The sequence below is a fragment of the Schistocerca serialis genome, chromosome 3 (assembly GCF_023864345.2).
Source record: "Schistocerca serialis cubense isolate TAMUIC-IGC-003099 chromosome 3, iqSchSeri2.2, whole genome shotgun sequence".
NCBI classification, from domain to species: Eukaryota; Metazoa; Arthropoda; class Insecta; order Orthoptera; family Acrididae; genus Schistocerca; species Schistocerca serialis.
In genome coordinates, this window is record NC_064640.1 from 375,041,424 (window position 1) to 375,064,208 (window position 22,785).

The 22,785-nt window shown below is 43.9% G+C and overlaps 1 protein-coding gene and 1 non-coding gene across 3 annotated transcripts in view; one reads left to right on the forward strand and one right to left on the reverse strand.

Moving 5' to 3' along the window:
* The window catches only part of LOC126470198 (uncharacterized), a 269,851-nt gene that overhangs the window by 172,413 nt on the left and 74,653 nt on the right, over nucleotides 1-22,785 (forward strand). For both annotated transcript variants that reach the window (XM_050097869.1, XM_050097870.1), the window contains exon 2: nucleotides 13,798-13,856. The gene's annotated coding sequence lies outside the window, so the exon portion shown is untranslated. The remainder of the gene's footprint in view (nucleotides 1-13,797; nucleotides 13,857-22,785) is intronic.
* On the reverse strand, nucleotides 439-513 carry Trnas-cga (transfer RNA serine (anticodon CGA)). Its single transcript has one exon. It is a non-coding gene; the product is annotated as a tRNA-Ser (tRNA).

Sequence of the window (22,785 nt, forward strand, 5' to 3'; positions counted from 1 at the left end):
TTCTCATCAGCCCTCTTTACCGACGAAGCAATCTTTACCAGAAATGGCATCATCAATCTACGTAATCGGCGTCTGTGGGCTACGGACAATTTTCGGAGAATGGTTGAGGCGTGGTATCAGCATCTGTGTGGGGCCAAGGATTCTTGGCGATCACGTATTTGGACCGGTTATTATTCCACAACGTCTTGACGGAGTGAAGTACCTGGACTTCCTGCGGACTACTCTGCTTGCGCTGCTTGAGAATGTGCCTTTGGAAATAAAACAGGTTATGTGGTTTCAACATGACGATGCACCACCCCACTTACGCATTACAGTTCGCAGACACCTAATCATCTTTCCCGGACGTTTGATAGGACGCGGAGGGCCTGTAGCATGGCCTACTTGATCACCGCGCTTAAACTCCCTGGAGTTTGAAACTTCCTGGCAGATTAAAACCGTGTGCCGGACCGAGACTCGAACTCGGGACCTTTGCCTTTCGCGGGCAAATGCTCTACCAACTGAGCTACCCAAGCACGAATCATGCCCCGTCCTCACAGCTTCACTTCTGTCAGTATCTCGTCTCCTACCTTCCAAACCGTACAGAAGTTCTCCTGCGAACTTTGTAGAACTAGCACTCCTGAAAGAAAGGATATTGCGGAGACATGGTTTAGCCACAGCCTGGGAGATGTTTCCAGAATGAGATTTTTCACTCTGCGGCGGAGTGTGCGCTGATATGAAATTTCCTGGCAGATTAAAACTGTGTGCCGGACTGTGTCCTTGGAGTTTCCCTCCGGGGCATATGAAAAACGTTGGGTATGCTGAACCAGATACTGATGAGGAAACGCTGTTAAAGGGTCTGTACGACGCCTGTGATGCTATGCGGAGAGAGGGCCGAACGTGCGAAAGTGTGTGCTAATAAATGGTGCGAAGTGTGAACACGTACATTGCAGCCCATGACGGCCACTTTGAACATCTGTTGTGACGTGAATGCGATGCAGCTCTGTGCTGTGTTCCGGGACGATTTGTTGTCGTAGCATTCACACCGTCAATTTCAGGGCACATGTTCATAAGGACCGTTTTGCCTCCATTTCCAGTCAGGAATCCGTGCCTGCAGTTCGTCGGTTTCATTAATGTTCGCTCTGTATGTAGTGCTGTGCCTGTCTTTCGGGTTTAGTACTAACACTTCCGCAAAGTGTGTAGCCGACCTAGAACTTCCTGCAACGTGGCTGTTGTGTAAGTAATGTGCAATATTTTTCCTCGTGTGTGTGTCGCAAATGCAATATTGAACTCTTATAAAATTACAGCAAAAAAGTACAATCTAAACAGGATTTTAGGGTGCACATCTGCAAAAAGACATGAAGGGATAGAGATCCAAGTATTGTTACTCTGTTTTTTAAAGTATGTTTATCAATAACGACAATTAGAACCTTAAAGCTAAAATCTGTCAAAGTACAGGAAGAAAGACAACTCCTAGGCAGTGCCTCTTCTGTAAAGAAAAAAAAAAATAAGAATAGGTGCTGCATTCTTCCACAACCGCTAGCAAGGACAATTAATATCCTTTCATTGTTCTGGGTAAAATTAACAAATATATGCATAAAGCATTAGAGGTTTCTTTTCTTATTCCCGTTATTTTTGTCTTGTTTTTTCACTTCACCTCTTTTCATTTACAGTCGTCTCTTGTTTCTCCTCAATGTTATCGCCATTATTAGACTGTCTGATTTATTCAGATTTCTGCTCCTCTGTGTAGTGTCTTGTAACTCATAATTTCGATGCGTTGAACAAGCCTCGACTTCGACGGAAAGGACGGGCGACATTTGGGAGTGTAATTATTTTTTGACATAAGTGGTCGACTGAATCGTTGTTCTGTGTTTTCAACGTGAAATTACTATTCTATATAAAGAACTGTTGCGGTTACCAAATACAACGTGATTTAGAAACGAGGACAGAACCGATGTAGTGGGTATTGTGATCCAAGTGCATCTATCCCAGCTTAGGGAGCAACAGTGTTAGAGGAAATCTTCTATCACACTGCGAGGAATCTCATAAGTGACACTCCTCTTATTTGGATTTATTTTGTGTAGTGAGAATGTTGTGTATTTTTATTGTCGCAAGCTAAACTTTCATTCGTGTTTCATTTACTTATCCAAAATTAGCTTAATTTATAACCATGGAAGATATCTAAGCAAAGTTACGTGATAGTCATTTATGTACATGACCAAGCTACAGTCGAAGCTGTCTAGTGTCTACAAAAGCTGTCAGCTACAACATTCAGTGCAGCAATCATATAGCGGCAGGGTACTCCGGTGCACGATGTAGCGCATGAATCTCATCAACACACAGTAAGATAAACACACAAACCAAGACCGTAGCACTGTCTAATCACATGATCGTCGGCGTGCTGCATCACAGGGTTCCATACAGGACTGTAGGTGCCTAATAAAACGTCATTGTACTTCCATTGCAATCGTCGAATACTCAGATGCTATATGTATCAATGATATCGGAGACTTCGGTCCTGATACCTCCTATTCTGAGAGAGAGAGAGAGAGAGAGAGAGAGAGAGAGAGAGAGAGAGAGAGAGAGAGAGAGGATGGGGGGATATCTGTTGATAGTAGAAGACACGTCATGGGATGGTTGCGCTGAGGTCTTCTATATATAAATGCACGTTTGCGTGCGCACTGGGTGTGAAGGCTGCGCTACTTTCGCCACACGTTCTCCTCGCCGCGAGAGCCCTGCTGGTACGCTTGAGTAAAGTGATTGTCGGCTGCAAGCGGACTTAACGTGGCTAATAACACGCTTGTGGCCTCCCTGGTGCAGCAATTCGTCGCAAACCAGTTCGCCATGCCAAGTGCCCTGTCAGGCGATTGTTCCTGTTGTTCCGCGCGTTATGACAGGGGTATGGCTATACTTAGCTCGTCAGCTGGTCTATTGTTGCCGTTAATTTGATACAGAAAACATTAACGAGAAGATAGTGTTGCTGCTCCAGTGTTCAGGGTGTTAATACGTCTACGCGAATAAATAGGCGGATAGCTGCTTACTTGAATGAAACTGGAAAGAGAGTGATTAATAATGGCATTAAGATCGCTATGCCACGCACGGATTAGTGAAACGCGGTATATGACTGTAGATGAAGATACACGCGCAATTACGTGACAAGCTAACACTTGCGGCTAAAGCAAAAATGGGTATATTTTGTTTTAGCAAATCATGTAGGTAAAACCTTACAAAAAGGCACTGAGTAGCAGAAACTTTATAGCCACCCGCTTAATCGCTTGTTTGTCCGTCTTTGGAACTAACTACAGTACGGATTCTGCGTATTAGGGTTCCTACGGTTTGTTGATAGGTTTCTGGAGGTATGTGGTATTAGATGTTTGCGCACAAGTCATGTAATTAGCGTTAATAACGGGCCGCTGATTTGCGTACGCGGTGACGGCGCCCGATAGCGACCCAGATGGGTTCCACAGGATTTACACCAGGCGAATCTGGTCGCAGAGTCATCAACGTGAGTTCATTTAATGCTCCTCAAATCACTGTAGCACGGTTCTGGCTCGGAGACACGGACCATTATAATGCTGAAAGATGACATCGCCGTCCGGGAGACATGAAGCATAAAGAGATGCAGGTGGTTCGTAGTCGTCAGCGTGTCTTCGACTACTAAAACAGGCCCGTCCCGTGCCCATTGCAATCGTAATTGACGATGTCGTTGGGTCAACATGTGAACACGGAGGGGTGGTCTGCTGCGGAGCTCCATGTTCAACAGTGTACGATAACGGTGTGCCCCAAAACACTTGTCCGTGCACCAGCATTGTACTCTTTTAGCAGAGATGCCACAGATCAGTCAATCCTACTTTACAGAGCAGACAAGCCTCCTTACCCCACGTTCTGTGAAGAGTCGTGGACGTCTAACCATCTAGCGCCTAGTGGTAGTTTCACTGTCCTCCTACCTCTTTTCGTAGCTGCTCACGACAGTAGCCCGTGAACATTCGACCAGCTTCGCCGTTTTCGAGTAGTTACTAGTTCACAGGTTCTGCGTAATAATAATAATAATCTTCCCTTTGTCGAAGTCGCTTATTTCAATGGATTTCCTCACTTGCAGGCCATCTCTTCGGTAGGGTGATCTCCCGCCGTGTCTGCTCTGCTTACATAGTTCTATTACTGCGTTACATGCACGCAACGCCTCCAGGCGCCATACAACGCCGCTGCGAGCAATAGTAATGTTTTGGCTGATCGGTGTACCTCTGACAATTAGTGTATAGTGCTACCTTGTTTCCAATAACCGAAACCCTCTTCGCAACTGCGAAAACTAAGAACAGAGGAGAGAAGGTGGTTCAAATCCCGGGCCGGCCATTCTGATTTTTTTTTGTGGTTCACCCCACTGGACGTATCAGCTTGGTATCCTCTAGATGCCAGTCAGGTTACGACCGAGGAATCACCCCTTGTGGTCGAAAGTGAAGGAAGACAAAGGTTGTAATGTCAAGAGAGACTTTGAAACTTTCCCTGTACACAGTAAAAATGCTAATGTCTTCCATCGTGATGGAAGGCGAGGAACGCAGACAAGTGAAGAGTCCAATTTTTTTTAGCGATTGATAGACAGCGGTGCAGAAATGTTCGACACAGCGTAACCAGGTGTACGCATTTGCACGGTCTGCTAAGGTAGAGCTGACATCAATCTTGCCTTAGTCATACATTAGAACTGAGCCACGAACACTCTTTTTTTGTGTCGACAGACAAATATTACGTGTTGCTAATTGATTTATATGGTCTTACTATTTATGTTCAACATGTGTGCAGTTGTCATGGCAGTGTAGGCACATACACGATTTCTATAGTTGCTGCTATTCAAGCCTGGATAGCATTTTTATAACAGATATCCAGTCATTATTGGCAAAAGTTTAACTTCATCACTTACCTGTTCACTGCAAATACTTCGAATTTCCATGTCGTACTCGTCCAAAAGAACTGTTACGGAAGCAATATCGGTTCTCAGTACTTAAATCGCCGATATTCTCCTTAACCTGAACTACAGATCGAAAAAATTACTTCGAACTTCAGCAGTGTGAGAGAGCTAACTAATACTTCTCTATTATTCCTTTCTTTTCAACTTCCATTTGTGCAAAACGAGCCGGCCGAAGTGGCCGTGCTGTTAGAGGCGCTACAGTCTGGAACCGCAAGACCGCTACGGTCGCAGGTTCGAATCCTGCCTCGGGCATGGATGTTTGTGATGGCTTTAGGTTTAACTAGTTCTAAGTTCTAGGGGACTAATGACCTCAGCAGTTGAGTCCCATAGTGCTCAGAGCCATTTGAACCATTTTTTTGTGCAAAACGAAATACAATCTTTCGTTGTGTTACTAGCCTGCGAACTGACGACTGCAAATTGATCCACGAAATTTTGCTGATCTGGGATTGTTTATACAACACAAATGGTTTTTCTTGCAAACCTAAAAAAGTTTTATAAACTGTGTCCTAATAGTAACACAATTTGTAGAAAAATGGTTTCGTGAATGAGCTCTTTGTTTCGTGCGTGAACTGCACTTCCCTGAAGGCCTCTCTCAATAAATTGGAGTCTTAAGATGTTCCCGGTAGATATTCGTAGATAATTGATAAGTGTGATCGACTCCAGTGCGTGCCCACTGATTACGTAGTGAAAGGAAATAGAACCTCTTCGTCTACTCGCGCCCACCTCAAGTGCACACCATCTGGTCAAGATCAGTGATTGAAACATAGCATGATTTCTCCGCTGGTTTCACTATCAGGACACAGACGAATATACTTCTCTATAAAAGGCTCTGAATTAAAAAAGGTACCAGCTGCTTCATTCTGCCTTCCTCAGCATCCTTAAAGATTTTCCCAAAAATTTTGGCACGCGAACATATTCGCGCCTTTTTTAACACTCAACTCACCTCACTTCCATAAGACATCCTAACTGTAAGTCGCCCGCACCCACTACTTCATCGTTGTAAGTCGCTCATACCCATCCCCTCCCATTTGCCCACTCACTCATTCACTGAGCCCAACTCTCTCTCTCTCTCTCTCTCTCTCTCTCTCTCTCTCTCTCTCTCTCTGTTACTATCTGGTATGTCACAGCCACACACGCTAGCAATGTCTCCTTCGCTCTTTTTATACCACAACCACTGTCTATTATCTTAAAGTGTTTATTACTTTACCCGTCTCTTTCCCACTGCCACTGCCGCCTCCTCTCTCAGCATAAAAAAGTGCTAATACGTTTGTATGCCAAAATTTTTGGGCAGGCTTTTGAAGGTACTAAGGAAGGTAGACTGGAGCAGCCAGTACAGTACACGACTTTCCAGTGTGTCTTTTAATAAACAGGAGCGTTCTGCCGGTTCCCTTCTTTCTCCTACCACAGCAGAGCATATAATTCATACGGAAAGAACTTTATGGGTCACTAAATTTCTGATAGTTTATTTAGGTGAAACTGAAATAACGCAAAACTAATTTTACGCCTCAGACGAGATTTTACGGGGGTAGAAAGTTTGCATGTGTTTCAGTACAACTCGGGGTTCCCAGAAGCCTTCTGATAATAATGGAGACACTTGACAGCATATTTCTCCGTGTTGTCACACAGCGCCTCACTTTGAATATTATATACGTATTTTGCGTATACAAGCAAGATAACTTTGAACACCTGTATCTCGGAAAACATAAGGGTATCAGAAAAGTGTTAAACATTGTTAGAGATAGGACCTTAGAAATATATCGTACATATAGCCTTTTCTACATCTACATCTACATCCATACTCCGCAAGCCACCTGACGGTGTGTGGCGGAGGGTACCTTGAGTACCTCTATCGGTTCTCCCTTCTACTCCAGTCTCGTATTGTTCGTGGAAAGGAGGATTGTCGGTATGCTTCTGTGTGGGCTCTAATCTCTCTGATTTTATCCTCATGGTCTCTTCGCGAGATATACGTAGGAGGGAGCAATATACTGCTTGACTCTTAGGTGAAGGTATGTTCTCGAAACTTTAACAAAAGCCCGTACCGAGCTACTGAGCGTGTCTTCTGCAGAGTCTTCCACTGGAGTTTATCTATCTTTCGCGATTACTAAATGATCCTGTAACGAAGCGCGCTGCTCTTCGTTGGATCTTCTCTATCTCTTCTATCAACCCTATCTGGTACGGATCCCACACTGCTGAGCAGTATTCAAGCAGTGGGCGAACAAGCGTACTTTTGCTGTGCATAGTCGTCTTGGAATCCGTGGCTCGGTTTCGGTACCCAAAGACCATATTTTTCGTTTTGTCTCAGGAATCATCCATGAACATAGTGCCTTCGTAAATCCCTGAGGGTGCACCGTAGTCCACATCTAATGCAAAAAAGAACCAACCGATTTGCTCCATATCCCTAAGCTGGAGGAAGTGTGTGTTATTCAAACTTTGGTCCTGTGCTGTAGGATAGTCACAATAACACGGCGGTCGTTCCGTTGGGTACACAATGTCCCTAGCCCGAGGGCTACCCAAAACACTTCACCCTATCTTACAATTACAAATAGAATCCGAGGTATGAGCCCCAGTGCTGCGTTTTGAAACATTGATAACGCACGCTGTCCCAGGCGTACCTAACATTTGAAATTGTCTGTCTGCTGTCAGTCGTTGCGCGATAGCTAATGCGCACTGTGTACTGTTAGCACATGTTAAGTGAATTCCTTCCCCACGCGTGGAACTGTGTTTCCTTCATCAATCCGACATGTGAAGTTTTGTTCAGTAACGTCGTTAGAAGGAAAGTGCTAATTGGATGTAGTAGTGCAGGTCTTGATAGAGGGTGGTGGTAGCTGAAGATCTCTGACAGTTCCTTATTGGGAGTTTGGAAGCTTTCATCATGCAGGGCAAGGCTCACGGCGGTGTCGCTCGGCTGTCGCTAATACGTATGATAAACAAGGAACGTAACCCGCGCGTTGCGCAGTCCTGCGTACCCAGGCACACCGCCGGCTGTGGGGCCAGTTTTTGCAGTCTCCCCTCTCCCTCCCTCCTTTCCTCTCCCTCCCTCCCTCCCTCCTTTCCTCTCCCTCCCTCCCTCCCTCCCTCCCTCCTTTCCTCCTCCCCCTAACATTTTTACTTGTATTTCTCCTCTTTGGTCTGTCGTGACAACTGACTGGGCTGGATCACACAGCTTGTATTATGGCCCTGGAGCTGGTTGCACCACGACAGTCGCAGTAGCAGACCAGTAGTAATGTCGATGACAGCAGTGAGCAGATAGAGGCAGTTCTAAGAACGTCTGGCGAAATGCAAGTAGGTTCGAGAAGAAGATTTCACTATGAAGAAACGAATGTCGATAAGGCTGTTGTCACAGCGTCGAACGCGCTGCCAAGTAACCTGAACTAAATCAGCTGGCCCGAGCGAGACGCTTCGGGTTTCCCATTCTTAGTTAAGCTCCTCGATGTCACTCAGATGAGTGCTGAAACGATACTTACGCCGAGCAACTTCAGATTCTTTCGATCCACTCATACTAAAACATGTAACAAGTTCGTTGGAGTGGCCATTTTCAGCAGCAGCTATATGAACTGTCACGTTGAGTCTTTCGTCGGTTCTTGGTAGTTCAACATTATTATAAATGAAAAGGGCTAGTTTGTTTTTGTTCTACAGTATTACTTTTATTGTGTTAACCGCTTTTCGGCTTCCAAGGCCATCTTCAGACATTTTACTGACTTGTAAGCCGAAAATCGATTAACACAATAAAAATAATAGTGTATAACAAAAGCGAACTAGCGCTTTCATTTATATGAACTTTCGTTTGAGCAAAATGCCATTCTCGTGCTGCGGTATTGGTATATTCAGAGATGCGTTTTGCATTTCATGCGAAAGGCATATTCAGTATGATTTTTTTACCTGTATTAATCGTAGCCGGCCGTTGCGGCCGAGCGTTTCTAGGCGCTTCACTCCAGAACCGCGCTGCTGCTACGGTCGTAGATTCGAATCTTGCCTCGGGCATGGATGTGTGTGATGTCCTTAGGTTAGTTAGGTTTAAGTAGTTCGAAGTCTAGGGGGCTGATGGCCTCAGATGTTAAGTCCCGAAGTGCTCAGAGCCATTTGAACCGATTTTTTAATCGTAAATTTAAAATGGTTCACGTCTTATTTGTATAAATCATAATTTGACGCATACTGACACTGGAAGCTTTCGTATTCGTGCTGTTTCAGAGCTTGTTCTGTCCATACTATGTGGTAGGAAGACTTCGCTGATGATGGGCTAATCATTTAAAATGGTTGTCTTTTGATGGCATCTCCACAACTATTGTTCATTATTAGAATGTATAGAACAAGGCGACGGAGGGAGAGGGAACAACATATTTGTCACAGAGACTTTTTGTTACGATAGTAGTTCAGTGAACTTAAAGGATAGGAGGGGAGGGAGTTGTAGAAATGTGGAGCTGTCACTGCTTTAAGTGAACAGGGACGGTGGGTGTTTCGAGAAATGTAATGAGGGTAAAGATCATTTGAAGGGATCCAGGGGGCAGTGAGGGGAAAGGGAATATTTTGATCACCACCACTGGAGATTTTGTGCTATTTATTTCTGTCAACGTAAAAAGTGAGTTCTCACGTGCATTAGTTATTTAAAAGTTTCTGCTTTGGTTTGGTGTAGTTCAAAAGTTCCTTATAAAGTGGTGTGTGGTTTTTTTTCCATTCTTACGATTTTCATGTCTTCCCATCTAGTGGTCGGCTTGTGTTTATCTTCTCCAAGGTTTTCTGCAAATGTAGAGGGTTTCGTCCTATATTTCCAGGTTCTCACGTTTCTATTGCTTTGCCCCACATACTTCGTGCCACGTGTGTTCTATTGTAACAGGTACATTATTGCTTTCTACAACATTTGTTCCTCTCTTTAGGTGTAAAGTTTTTCAGGATTGAACTGTTATAGTCGCTGTTTTTATACCTCGTCTAATGAAAATGTGATTTAGTGAGCTTAAATAATTGACATGAATTGTTAAAATCTGTGATTCATAGATGGAAAAAAACCCTTGTCTCTTAGTCCAGAGCACAGTTCAATGTGCCTTCCACAGTAAAGATGAAATAAGTCTGGGAAAAATACTAATACTGCAGCAAGAAGAAAAAGCCATTTTTTATAAACGAATTTAAAACAAACTTGGAACAGTTCACAATGGTTCCGGCCTGGATCTCGAAATCAGGTCTTCGTAAGACTATTGAAGAACCATTTCTTGTCTTGCAGGATTACTAACTAAGCAACGTATGTAAAGACATTTCTGCAGAGTTCGGTAGGAAGGACTAGGTAATTACTGAAGCTTTGAATAGGGCCGTGATGTGTTCGAAGGGGGAGAGGTGGGAGGGAGGGGGCTCTTCAGAGATGCCCGTTCCCCACGAAAGCAAAGGTCCCGATTAGTCGTGGTTAGCACACAGAATTTAACCTCGTTTTACTACAGCGTGCACCTCGCTGCGGACTGACAGATTTAGTCTTGAGTACTGTCTGTTACCGATTTTCCTGTACACGCTATATTAGACTATAAAAGTAACGGCAACATTTAATGCAGATGACTGACAAGTCTTTAATGAAATGTTAAACTAACCGTTATTTGCCTTCAATGATGTTGCTGTTTCACTGCCATGTTTTTATTGCCGCTCACCTTAATGTGTACAAAGTATTCCACGTCTTACCTAGCCGATTTTTTTTTTCTGTGTGTCCGCCATTGCACTTCGAAAGGTTTTCATCTGTTTATTGTTTCATTAAAGCGCGAAGCTGGAGACGACAGCTCTCTTTCGTATTATATACTGATTTAAAAATGACACGGCGCAATGCGTGAAAGAAGAAAACTTCTCACAGCACGATTCCCGCGGTACCTTTTTCTTATGGATAGATAGGATAACAAGGGACTCGAGGAAGGATTCACTTTTGTAGTGGTGGCAAGCAAGAAATTCCATGCTTAATTTGGGGCTGCTTCCGACAAGACGAATGGAGCAGGGTTCACCTGTATGTGAACCTAGTCGCCAAGCTGCGTCGCGGTTTGCAGTCTCACTACCAGTCAGACCGACGCATGAAGCCTCTATCTTAGATTGAGGCGGCGCTTCTCAGAATGTAACTCGTCAAGGAGTTTGAGTGCCAGTGTGTATATTAGCCACCGTTCTTCCTGCGATAGGTTTTTTTGTATTTGATAGGACGTGCTTGTTTCAGTAATAGGTTACTCCAGCACAGGTATTTACCTGTAAGGAACAGTCAAATGAAAACCAGACAGAGAGAAGAAATGTAACCTGTTTATTATTTTAAAAGTAATCGCCACAACTGTCAATACATTCATCCCACTGAGAGACAAGGCGGTTAATCCCTTCACGGAAAATGTTTGCGATTGCTTAAGGCAGCAGCTTTGTGCAATTATTTTAATCGGAACGAGGGACCGATGACCCTGCAGTTTGGTCCTTCCTCCCCCCTCCCCTCTGTTTTAAACAAACAAACAAACAAACCCAAATCCTGTATCATTTCAGTGAGTCGCTCTCCCCTATTTCTCTATAATACAAAACGTGCTACCATCCTTTGAACTTTATCGATGTACTCCGTTAATACTTTTATGTGGTAAGCGTCCCACACCGCGCAGCAATCCTCAAAGACAGGACGAGCAATTGTAGTGTAGGCAGTCTCTTTAGTAGATCAGTTGCATGTTCTATCAATAAAGTGCAGTCTTTGGTTCGCCTTCGCCACAACTTTTTCTAAGAGTACTTTCCAATTTAACTTGTTTGTAATTGTAAATCCTAGATATTTAGATTTGACTGATTTTATCATTTAACCGAAGTTACACGGATTCCTTTTAGCACACATGTCGATGACCTCAACTTTCCGTTATTTAGGGTCAATGCCAATTTTCGCACCATAAAGATATCTTTTGTAAGTCATTTTGCAGTTTGTTTCGATCTTCTCATGACGTTACTCGACGATAAACCACACCATCATCTGCAAACAACCTAAGATGACGACTGAGATTGTCTCCTAAATCGTTTATATAGGTAAGGAACAGCAGAGGACCTACATTACTTTGGCGAACGCCAGAAATCGTTCTTTTACTTAATGACTTCTGTCTCTTACTACGAACAGATAGGATGACCAAAGTGGTCTGGGAGACAGCCCGCAGAAAGAAAGAAAGAAAGAAAGAAAGAAAGCAGAAGCCATGTGGAATATGATAAACACCGTGACAACTGGAGTATGATGTCATTCAAGATGGAAAGAAAGATAGTCGGGAAATATATACGCCCCAGCCTTTATGAAAGTAAAACTCTTCAAGGTGAAGGCTGGTTTATACGCCGCAGATCTTTACTGGGCTAACTCTATTGGAAGTAGTATGCCCTCGGTTTCCTCTGACCATTGAACCGAGCCAGTTACGTACGTGGGAACTTGCTGTTTAGCGTGGAGTGCGAACGACGGTATAGATTAGCATTTTTCACAAATAGATATCATTGAGTTGAAAGAACCGATAAGTGAGCCTAGGACGGCCTGAAGCTCGAACCTCGGATCCTTTTAGTTGTCAACGTAACCACACCCAACCTTTATATCCCATATCGACTTACATACGGGATATCTCACCTATAGCGGAGAAACAAGAAGAGACTGAAGATTTCAGAAAGAGCACAGAAAGATATCAGTGATGTTTGGAGGCGAGGAGGAGGAGGAGAAATCCGAAACCACGAACGGCAGTCCATTGTTTAGAGACTGCAACGAAAGAATAAAACATTTCAGTCAACAAATTTTATTCTGAAATTGATTACCGTATCAGCGTATAATGACAGTGTTGACTTGAGGTACGAAAAAGTTGAATAAATTACCGTTGACAGTTGTCCTGGAAACTTAGTACCAGACTCGTTAAGTTATCTGTATCATTCATATACAGATGGAACTGGGAAAGCTACAACCTGCAAGCGTTATATCGAGTGCTACTCGTTGTAACGGCAATATCATGACGCGTTCGTCAGCCATGTTTCTTAGAGGTGCACAAGACACTCTGAAGAACTGTCAGCGGACGGCGTTTGCAGCCAGGTCTCTGTCTTGTCGAAGTAGCGATTAGAAAGCCTGTATATCAGATAGCTTGTCAAGGAGAGCAGGTTACAAAATATTGGTTTATCAGAAACTTAGTGACATTTTTAAGCTGATACATGCCTTACTTTTCAAACTTTTCGGCAGTAAGTATTGCTCTTTAATTCCAGTTTGCAATTTCTTGTTTAACTGGTTAAGTAAATATTACTTCCACAGTTTACAGACAATCGTCTCATCTCATTATCTTTAACATTACCCTTTCAAACAAAACATTTCTACTGATTTCTTACCGAGCGAGGTGGCGCAGTGGTTAGACACTGGACTCGCATTCGGGAGGACGACGGTTCAATCCCGCGTCCGGCCATCCTGGTTTAGGTTTTCCGTGATTTCCCTAAATCACTCCAGGCAAATGCCGGGATGGTTCCTCTGAAAGGGCACGGCCGACTTCCTTCCCCATCCTTCCCTAATCCGACGAGACCGATGACCACGCTGTCTGATCTCCTTCCCCAACCAACCAACTACTGATTTCTTTTAGCAGGTCCGCAAAATTGACTAAAATATTGTCTCGTAAAGAAGTTACCCTTCCGGGCGAGACAGAGGAGACTGTGACATTTCCTGCCTTTGCAAATGCGAGTGTACTTACAAATACTGAAACTGCTTAAAAAGATACTGACGTCACTTCTATCCATTACGTTAAAACATAGGCTTCATTCTCAACAGCCTTTTTCAACACAGAGGCTCTCGGTCGAGCTCCTGAAGACCCTGCGCCTCAGTCTATGGATGGCAAAAAGTTTTTTGTTTTTTAATTGCGGCGTTGATGTTAATTGTGACGTTTTCCTTGTTTCAGGGGCGATGGCAGCGAGGGACCCATCAGCGCGTAAAGTGCGCAGATAGCCACGCATAAAGGTACGAAGCGAGGCTTGACTGCATTCTCCTTTGGAACCTGTTCGTCATAACACGTTAGTGCCCTACTGTTTTCCGATCTTCAGCTGTGTCTTTACTCCGTGACAAGAGGATCGCAACATTAACTCAGTGGACTGGAGGAGCAGTTTCTTACTGTCGTTTTTTAGCTACGCCGGCTGGTAAAACCGGCAGAGCTCTTGCGCAGCTTGTAGCACAAGTCTGGTTTCTCAAGTGTTACAACTAAGGGTAGTACACGGCATTTTACGTTGGAGCATACATGCACGTCTGTAGTAAACTGCCACAGAGCTGAAAGATTTTAACGAGTCTTCTCGCAGTGTAAAGACACAGTTGAAGATCAAAAGTAAATGCACTAATACGCCACAGCAATTAGTTCCGTAGACATACGAACAGTCCTGTCTTTCCTGTATCTAGATAATCACAGTGCTATGCAGGAAATTTACATTATTTTGATGTGTCGTACGTTTTGTATTAGTACATTCTTGTGCACTGATGAACACTGTCGTGAATAGTAATAACAGATTATGGAATCCAATATTAAAGATCCACAGTGTCAAGAGTGTATCGAAGATACGAGAGTTTGGGGACATTTACGAATCTCAGCGCAGATACAAGTTAGTTCTTAAATTTTGGTAGCACAAGAGCATATGCTGCTTCCATAAACAAACATTCCGCTTAAAAATCTACCTAAAGTTTGAAACATATTCCATTTCTTGTTGTGCTTGAGCGAATTTAACACCAATTCAGACGTAGAACTGAAGAAATCGACAAATTCAGTCACGTGGACCAGTGAGACCTAATACACACCACTACACTGAAGTGACAAGTCATGGGATACCGACATACACATATACTGATGGCGATAGTATCACGTACACAAGACAAAAAGGGCAGTGCATCGGAGGAGCTGTCCTTCATACTCAGGTGATTTGCGTGGAAAGATTTCCGACGTAAATACGGTCGCAAGACGAGAATTAACACTGAAAGCGGAATGGCAGTGGGAGCTACATGCGTGGGATATTCCATTTCGGAAATAGTTAGGGAATTCAATATCCACAGTGTCAATAATGTATCCACGATACTAAATTTCAGGCATTTCTTCTCACCACAGGCAACGCAGTGGCTGACGGTCTTCACATAACGACCGAGTTTGAGTAGAGCTGTCAGTGCTATCAGACAAACAACACTACTTGAAATAACCGCAGAAATCAATGTGAGACGTACGAAGAACATATCCGTTGGGACAGGGCGGCGAAGTACGGCGTTAATGGGCTATGGCAGCAGACGACCGATGCGAGTGCCATTACTAAAAGCGCGACATCGATTGCAGCGCCTCTCATGAGCTCATGAATATATCTTTTGGACCCTAGAAGAATGGAAAACCGTGGTCTGCTCAGAAGAGTCTAGATTTCAGTCGGTAAGAACTGATGGCGTTAGTGTGTGGCGCTGGACCCACGAGGCCGTGGACCCAAGTTGTCAAGAAGGCACTGCGCAAGCTGGTGGTGGCTCCATAATAGTGTGGGCTGTGTTTACACGAAAATGACGGGATCCTCTGGTCCAGCAGAACCGCTCATTGACTGGAAATGGTTACGTGCGGCTACTTATGGACTATTTGCAGCGATTCATTGGCTTCATTTTCCCAAACAACGATGGAATTATTATGGTTGCCAGTGCGTCAGGTCACCATGCCAGTAATTGTTCACAACTGGTTTGAAGAACGTTCTCAACAATTCGAACGAGTGATTTGGCCTCCCACGTCGCCCGACACGAATCCCATGGAACATGTATGAGACATAATCAAGAGGTGAGTTCGTGCACAAAATCTTGCACCGGCAACACTTTTTCAGGTATGGACGGCTGTACACGCAGCATGGCTCAGTATTTCCATAGTGGACTTCCAAAGACGTGTTGAACCCATGCCACGTAGAGTTGCTGCACTACACCGGGAAAAACGAGGTATCCCACGATTTTTGTCACCTACCTGTATTAATAATGGTTCCCGTACATCGATGGTTTAATGTAGCTACTTCCATTACTGCTGTTGACACATAGCTATCCACGTCAACCTGAATGTGGGCGTAAACATCTTTATGCTTTGAGGCATGGTCTTATAGGATGGGTGTTACGCGCTTGCAAGTTTAATGCAAGATACGATTAAAAGAAAAGGAGGAATGAAGATACCTCATGCAACGAACGAGATAATTATTTCCCGTATTGGGAGCCTGAAGTTGCATACGCCAGTGTGTAGTATCTTTTATTCGGAAAGCAGTGTAGCATGTCGGCGTTTTCTGACGCTGTAGTTCCTCTGCTTTCAGCAGAGGTCAGAGTTCACCGAAGTTGAAGTATAACTCATTAACCTAAAGCCTATTGTGTTCATCCACTTTATACAATCGCTAAACAGTGAATAACATTTTGTGTGTATAGAGCCCCAGGCATATCACCTCCATTCAAATTAAGATTAATCAAAGATAGACTGTATTGTATATGGGGACACTCTTGATACTGCTTTAAAATTGGTGTCTCAGAGTATTTCCGGAGGTGTTAACATTGCACGCCCCCTTAAAATGTTCATCTCTACCTGTTGCCACGAAGGGAATCCACGGAGTCCATTACGGCGGGACAAATCTGAGTCGCCATAGTTCTTCTGGGTTGCTTCTTTGTCACCCTATAATCAACAGTATTTGCTGAGCTGTGGTCTGCAGAATGTTCTGCACGAGCTGACACAGCTTCAGCAATAATGAAGTCGAGCCTTTAAGATTTTCGTCGCCTTTCTGCGCCCCCGTCACGCTTTGACAAATGACTCATGTGAGTTTCAAATCTATTTACTGTCGCCCTTATGTCGGTTTCACTAATGTTCGTGGAAAGCTCATTGACAGTCAGATAAAGGACATCCGTATCTCGATTTCTGAAGTTTTTATTTCAATCCTTCAAGCTTTACACGAAGAAGAATACTATTGAACGTGTCCATCAGATAGCATTCTCTCGTCCCTTCTTATTTCAGAAGAATCTTGAGTGGTGATGTCAAGATTGTAAGATTCTGGGGAAGGAAGAGCCGTAAGCTGTAGCTCCACGCAAGTCGTTTGGTGCACGCCACGTGCACACAAGAGTGAAAGCTGAAGAGAGTTGACGGTTCCGCTACTCGCTAACATAATGTACAAACTAAATTTCTTGGCGAGGACGCAAGGGATAAAGAGCTACGCGTACCTATGTCTTGCGACAGCATTACTGTTTAGAGAAAGGAATATGGCACTGCGGAGACCGCATCACTAAACCCAATTTTATGGCTGAAAATGGCACTGGGGCGGTTGTTACAGTATTGGTACCCATTTGGTTTCCCACGATCACTGTTAGCAGAGATGTCCAACTGTTGACAGTTGGAGGCTTGTGGACGATTGGCTCTCGATATGTGACTCCACAGGGCAACCATCATCAACCTTCCAATAAAGAGCCACCTTCTTTGACAGTGTACAGAAACCACCCCCGTCCTCTTCCCTCCTTCCCTTTTTTTTTTAATCTCTAGTCCCCCATTGTAACAGACCACAGAGATAGAGATCAGCGTGGACACGCAAACATCGCCTCTAGAGCGTGGAAAAAGGTGTTCGATCGGCCGCGGTACCTGGTTTAAAGCAGTAATACCAGGATACGGTTTCTTCGAAAAACACGTGAACCCTTGTTCGTACAACTTGCCAAAAGGGCAGCATTCAGGCATTGTTAGTCTCAAGTGGCGGATGTTTACGTGGGATAAAATAGTGCCCTTGATGAGCCCAATCCGCCGTCATGTCTGAGTGGCGAATGATACAGGAAGCTGTCGTCCGGTCGTGAGAATAAATTTTTTTCACCCACGTCATCCCGTCAGAGAACTGGTTCCAGCATCTGTCAGGAAGTCTTGTCATTTTCAGCCAGGTGTCCGGATACTTTTGATCCCATAGCGTATTTATAACTGCCAAATAATACTGAAATTCATTCTTAGTTCTTATTTTCTCATTGTGCAAACAGTTGTCATTAAATATTTTCGTCTATTCACGTTCTTACTTATGCTCACACTTTTTCTGTGCCGAAATAACATAAAATCCAAATATATCTTTACGTTCAAATGTTTGGTCTCCTGTGGGACAACAATAGTGGTAAACATATCAAAGCCTAGTGCAGTCTTCGCAGTGTGTAACAAATAAAGCAAGCAATGAAATAGAGATTAAGAGAATGTTGTCCTTTAGGCCAGTCTTAAACAGTCCGTTTCACAAGTAATACGGACGTACCTGATCCACTCGCGACGTGTTTGGTGGCTGATTTACACGACGGCGAGTGCCGCGCACCCACTACGAGCAGTCGATTTTGAGCAGAAAGCAGGGCTACCAACCGTCCAGTGTTGTAAGGAATTTCCTGTATTTTAGAGTTCAAAACTATCCCCTATGAGCCTTGCACGAAATACTAAAATGCCGCATTTATTTTTCGCTAATTTGTGTTATTCGTGTAACTCATTTGCCGAAATTGTATCAACGTTGGGCCTATATGTTGCTGATTGATATTTTTGTGTGAATGTCTTAAAATACGTATATCGGTATCACTGTCTAGTATGTCACATCATTTATTATTAGACAGTGCATTTGTTTTCATTTGTCTAAGTCAATAGTGAAAGTAACTAAAGTCTATGTATATCTAAACAATGCTCTGCAGTTTGAAAACTTTAGACAACAGAGAACACCAGCCGCAGTGGCCGAGCGGTTCTAGGCGCTATAGTCTGGAACCGCGCGACTGATACGGTCGCAGGTTCGAATCCTGCCTCGGGCATGGATGTGTGTGATGTCCTTAGGTTAGTTAGGTTTAAGCAGTTCTAAGTTCTAGGGGACTGATGACCTCAGAAGTTTAGTCCCATAGCGCTCAGAGCCCATTGAACAACAGAGAACGATGCTTTATTTAAATGAGTCAATACTTACTGCAATTCCGGCAATTACCTGTAGTCAGTAGACTTACGCGGTTGACACTGGAAATTACTTGTTTGTTTACGAATACACTTAACATCGAAGTAATGACGTCGGATTCATCCCCTAAGCAATATAAACGGCCATGTTTAAGAAGGACGGGAAAAGAAATACCCAGTGCATGTAAATAATACTTCGTTCAAGACGACATGCCTAAGCTGTAAAAGAGGTATAATTGCGCACGAGAGAAAGCGATTTGAAACAACATTCATCCACATATCTGCACAAAAATGCATTGAGGTAACATAGTTCTCGTGAAAAGAGTAATAATCAAAGTTATTTTGCTATTTACGTTAATTTAGTGTAATTTTCCTAGCTACTATATTGTGCATGTTCTTCCCTTCATAATGCAAGTTCTAGGGGTAAACGTTTAGAATTACCATTGGTGTCCTTTTTATGGGCGTTGTAGAAGTTCGAAACCCTACCAATAAGTCGCTTGTGTATAGCCGGCTGCGGGAGGACCCTGAAGACAGTATGTTGGTAATTGGATGTCGGGTGTTCTCATCAGCGCCCACGCATCCTGACTAGGTTTTCGTCATTTCCCTGAATCACTTATAGCCGAATAGTGATGGTTCGTTCAGTGTGCCGATCGGCCTTGTCCTCCTGACCAACCTCCCAAATACTAACGACGTCGTTATTAAATGGGCGTCGTCTTTACTCGGACTTTTTCCCCCGTCTGCAACGAGAAACGCTCCTACTATCTCTGCTTTGCATTTCCAGCGTTAGTCGGCTTAATGAGACACTATGTATACACAATTATGCGTGGCAAGCGGAGCGCGATGTGCGCTTAATAAATCGGGGCGGCCCGTGTGGGCGGCGGCGCCGATCGGTGCAGCGCAGCGCGCGGTCGACGACCCCGCCAAGGGCAGGCACAGCCTCCTCCGGCGTCTGCAGCGCCGCAAAAAGACGGCAATGGCGCTGCCCGGTCGGCCACTGGCTGTCCACATCGAAAACGTGTCGGCGTCTCAATTCGTAGATTGGGTGTGCCGCCTATGTTGTAAAAGTGTAACTAAAACAGAGGCGGGATGGTGCGCTCGCCTATTACGTCTGTATCTGTACTATGCGAATCGCTATAAAGTGTGTAACAGGTGATACTTCAGTTTTTTAATTCGTTGTGCCCACGTAAGGAGCACACTCGAACTTAAAACTTCTCTTCTTTTCCTCCCAACATTTCTTCACTGTTTGTTTCTACGTTCTTCTGCCCATCCTGAATTTTGTCGGGTAGAGTCGGCCGCGGTGGCCCAAGCGGTTCTAGGCGCTTCTGTCCGTAACCGCGTGACTGCTACGGTCGCAGGTTCGAATCCTGCCTCGGGCATGGATGTGAGTGATGTCCTTAGGTTAGTTAGGTTTAAGTAGTTCTAAGTTCTAGGGGAGTGATGACCACAGATGTTAAGTCCCATAGTGCTCAGAGCCATTTGAACCATTTTGTCGGGTAGACTTCACAGAAAATTTGTGTTCATGAATTAGGGTTTCGAATTTCTTTTCGTCTTGAGTGATTTAGCCACTGGCTATGGTTTTCGATAGATAAGGCTAATGTTAGAATTTTCATTATGGACCTATTGTCCGTTCTGAAAAGCTGACCGTAAAACTATAATCACCGTTTCCTGATGGTATCTGATTTTAGCTGTAATCTGTAGATCTTCTGTGATTCCTTTCTCTTTCAAATTCGAGTTTTGGTTACAGTTTTTCAGTGAATTTTTGTCTTTCAATACTTCTTAATGAGACCTGCCTCCAATTATCATAGTCTCTTTTGTAAAGAGCATTTTTTAAACACATGTTTCAAAGTCGTAATTTCCCTTTTTTGATGATGAGTTTTGCTATAGATTCTTTTTTATTTATGTTCCAGGCGACACTGTATTATCTTAATAGTTTCTCCCACGTGCTTGAATTTGTTCGCTTCAGAGATTTTTCCTGAATATGGTAATCATGGTATGGTAAAATTGATAGTTGAAATTAGATCTGGTCACTCCCCATACTGTGCGTCTGCCAAAAGGGATTCTAAAGCCCAGTTTTTGTGCTGTTTCATAGTTTCTGCACAGATTAGCTTGCTTTTGATTTGTTAATGGAGAATATTGAAATGTAATCAATAAATGCTACATAATGAAGGTGAATTTTCTTTTGGAGACTTCTGTAGGTGTTTGTACCGTTAGTTTAATTACTTTTCCCCGAACTAAACTTAGTGACTGTGATAACTATCCCTTTGTCTGACACCTGTTCTGATTTCGGACGTTGCATTCCCGGGTGGAGCATCGGAAGGAAAACTGCTTGTGCGCCTCTGTGCGAGTTGTTGTTTGTGTACAGATCTTTCAGACAAAATACGCAATCAATACGTAGGCCGAAGATGATTTGTTGTTCCATGACACACAGTTCTTGCAGTTTAGTACAAAGCTCGCGCGATATGTACGACATCTTCTTTTAGGTATTTGCCAGTTAAGATTTCTCAAAAAGTTCTTTAACCACACAAACAAGACTCTGAAAGTATAATGTTCTCTTCGGTATGCTGCAAGTTTTTCACTTTTTAAGACAACATTCCGCAGCATACCTACAAGATAATGGTACATCATCCTCGGCAAAATGAGAGCTTACAAACCTTCAATGGAAAAGTTTTTGGATGCAGTCTCTTTTTGTAGAATGACTGCTGTTTTCCAGTATCGTACCAAGAAATAAGTGCCAGTTGATTTACCAGCAGTTGAGCCTATGAAGGCGTTCCACTTAATCTCCACGCTTCGTGGCTCCCAATGAGTTGTAAGACACAACTGATTTCAACTGTACTTTTCAGTCTTGTAGTCAAAGATACCACGCTATTGTGTTTCGTTAAGTGTGTATCTTGCATTTCTCTACATTAAGCCTTAAATGTCAGTCCTTACACTAGACATATTTTTTCGAGGTCTGATTGGATCCAGAATGAGATTTTCACTCGGGCAGCGGAGTGTGCGCTTATATGAAACTTCCTGGCAGATCAAAACTGTGTGCCGGACCGAGACTCGAACTCGGGACCTATGCCTTTCGCGGGCAAGTGCTCTACCATCTGAGCTATCCAAGCACGACTCACGCCCCGTCCTCACAGCTTTACTTACGCCAGTACCTCGTCTCGTACCTTCCAAACTTTACAGGCTTAGCCACAGCCAGTGGGATGTTTCCAGAATGAGATTTTCACTCTGCAATCTGTAAAGTTGGAAGGTAGGAGACGAGGTACTGACGGAAGTAAAGCTGTGAGGACGGGGCGTGAGTCGTGCTTGGGTAGTTCAGATGGTAGAGCACTTGCCGGCGGAAGGCAAAGGTCCCGAGTTCGAGTCTCGGTCCGGCACACAGTTCTGATCTGCCAGGAAGTTCCATGTCCGATTGGATATTTGTAAAATCATCATGGGATAGAATTTCCTCATAGGCAATCTGCGAAAAGTCGGATATTGCAAATTGCACTATAGTATAACAAACTAAGACTTACAAAGAGTTACGATTCCTTTCTTTCTCTTATGGTTAATTAAAGTGAGTTTTGGAGAATGACAGCGTTGTCTGGTAGGCTCACTTAGCAATATAGCGTAGTGGTAGGATACTGGCCGCTCAGTTGGGAGGACGGCGTTCAGTTCCCCGCGCTACTATGTACATTTGGATTTGTAGTTGTTTCACTAAACCGCAAATGCTCCGATGGTGTCACTGAGAAAGACACAGACGAAATCCTTCCCCTGTCGGAGCTTTTGTTCCATCTCTGTTGGATGTTAAAATCCTAATCTCTCTCTTTTTTTCACCACTCACTGTCACGACAGGTGTCATCACGTCTCCGTGGCAGGTTATCTGCGAGAACGTGACACCAGCAGCGTACTTATCCCGCCAATTTGTGAACGACCCACACGAACGGCGAGCTGTGAGGGTAAAATTGCCCATCAACTTCTTCTTCTCTCGCGACGTGGGTACATGTGCTGTTTTAAGTGTGTGGC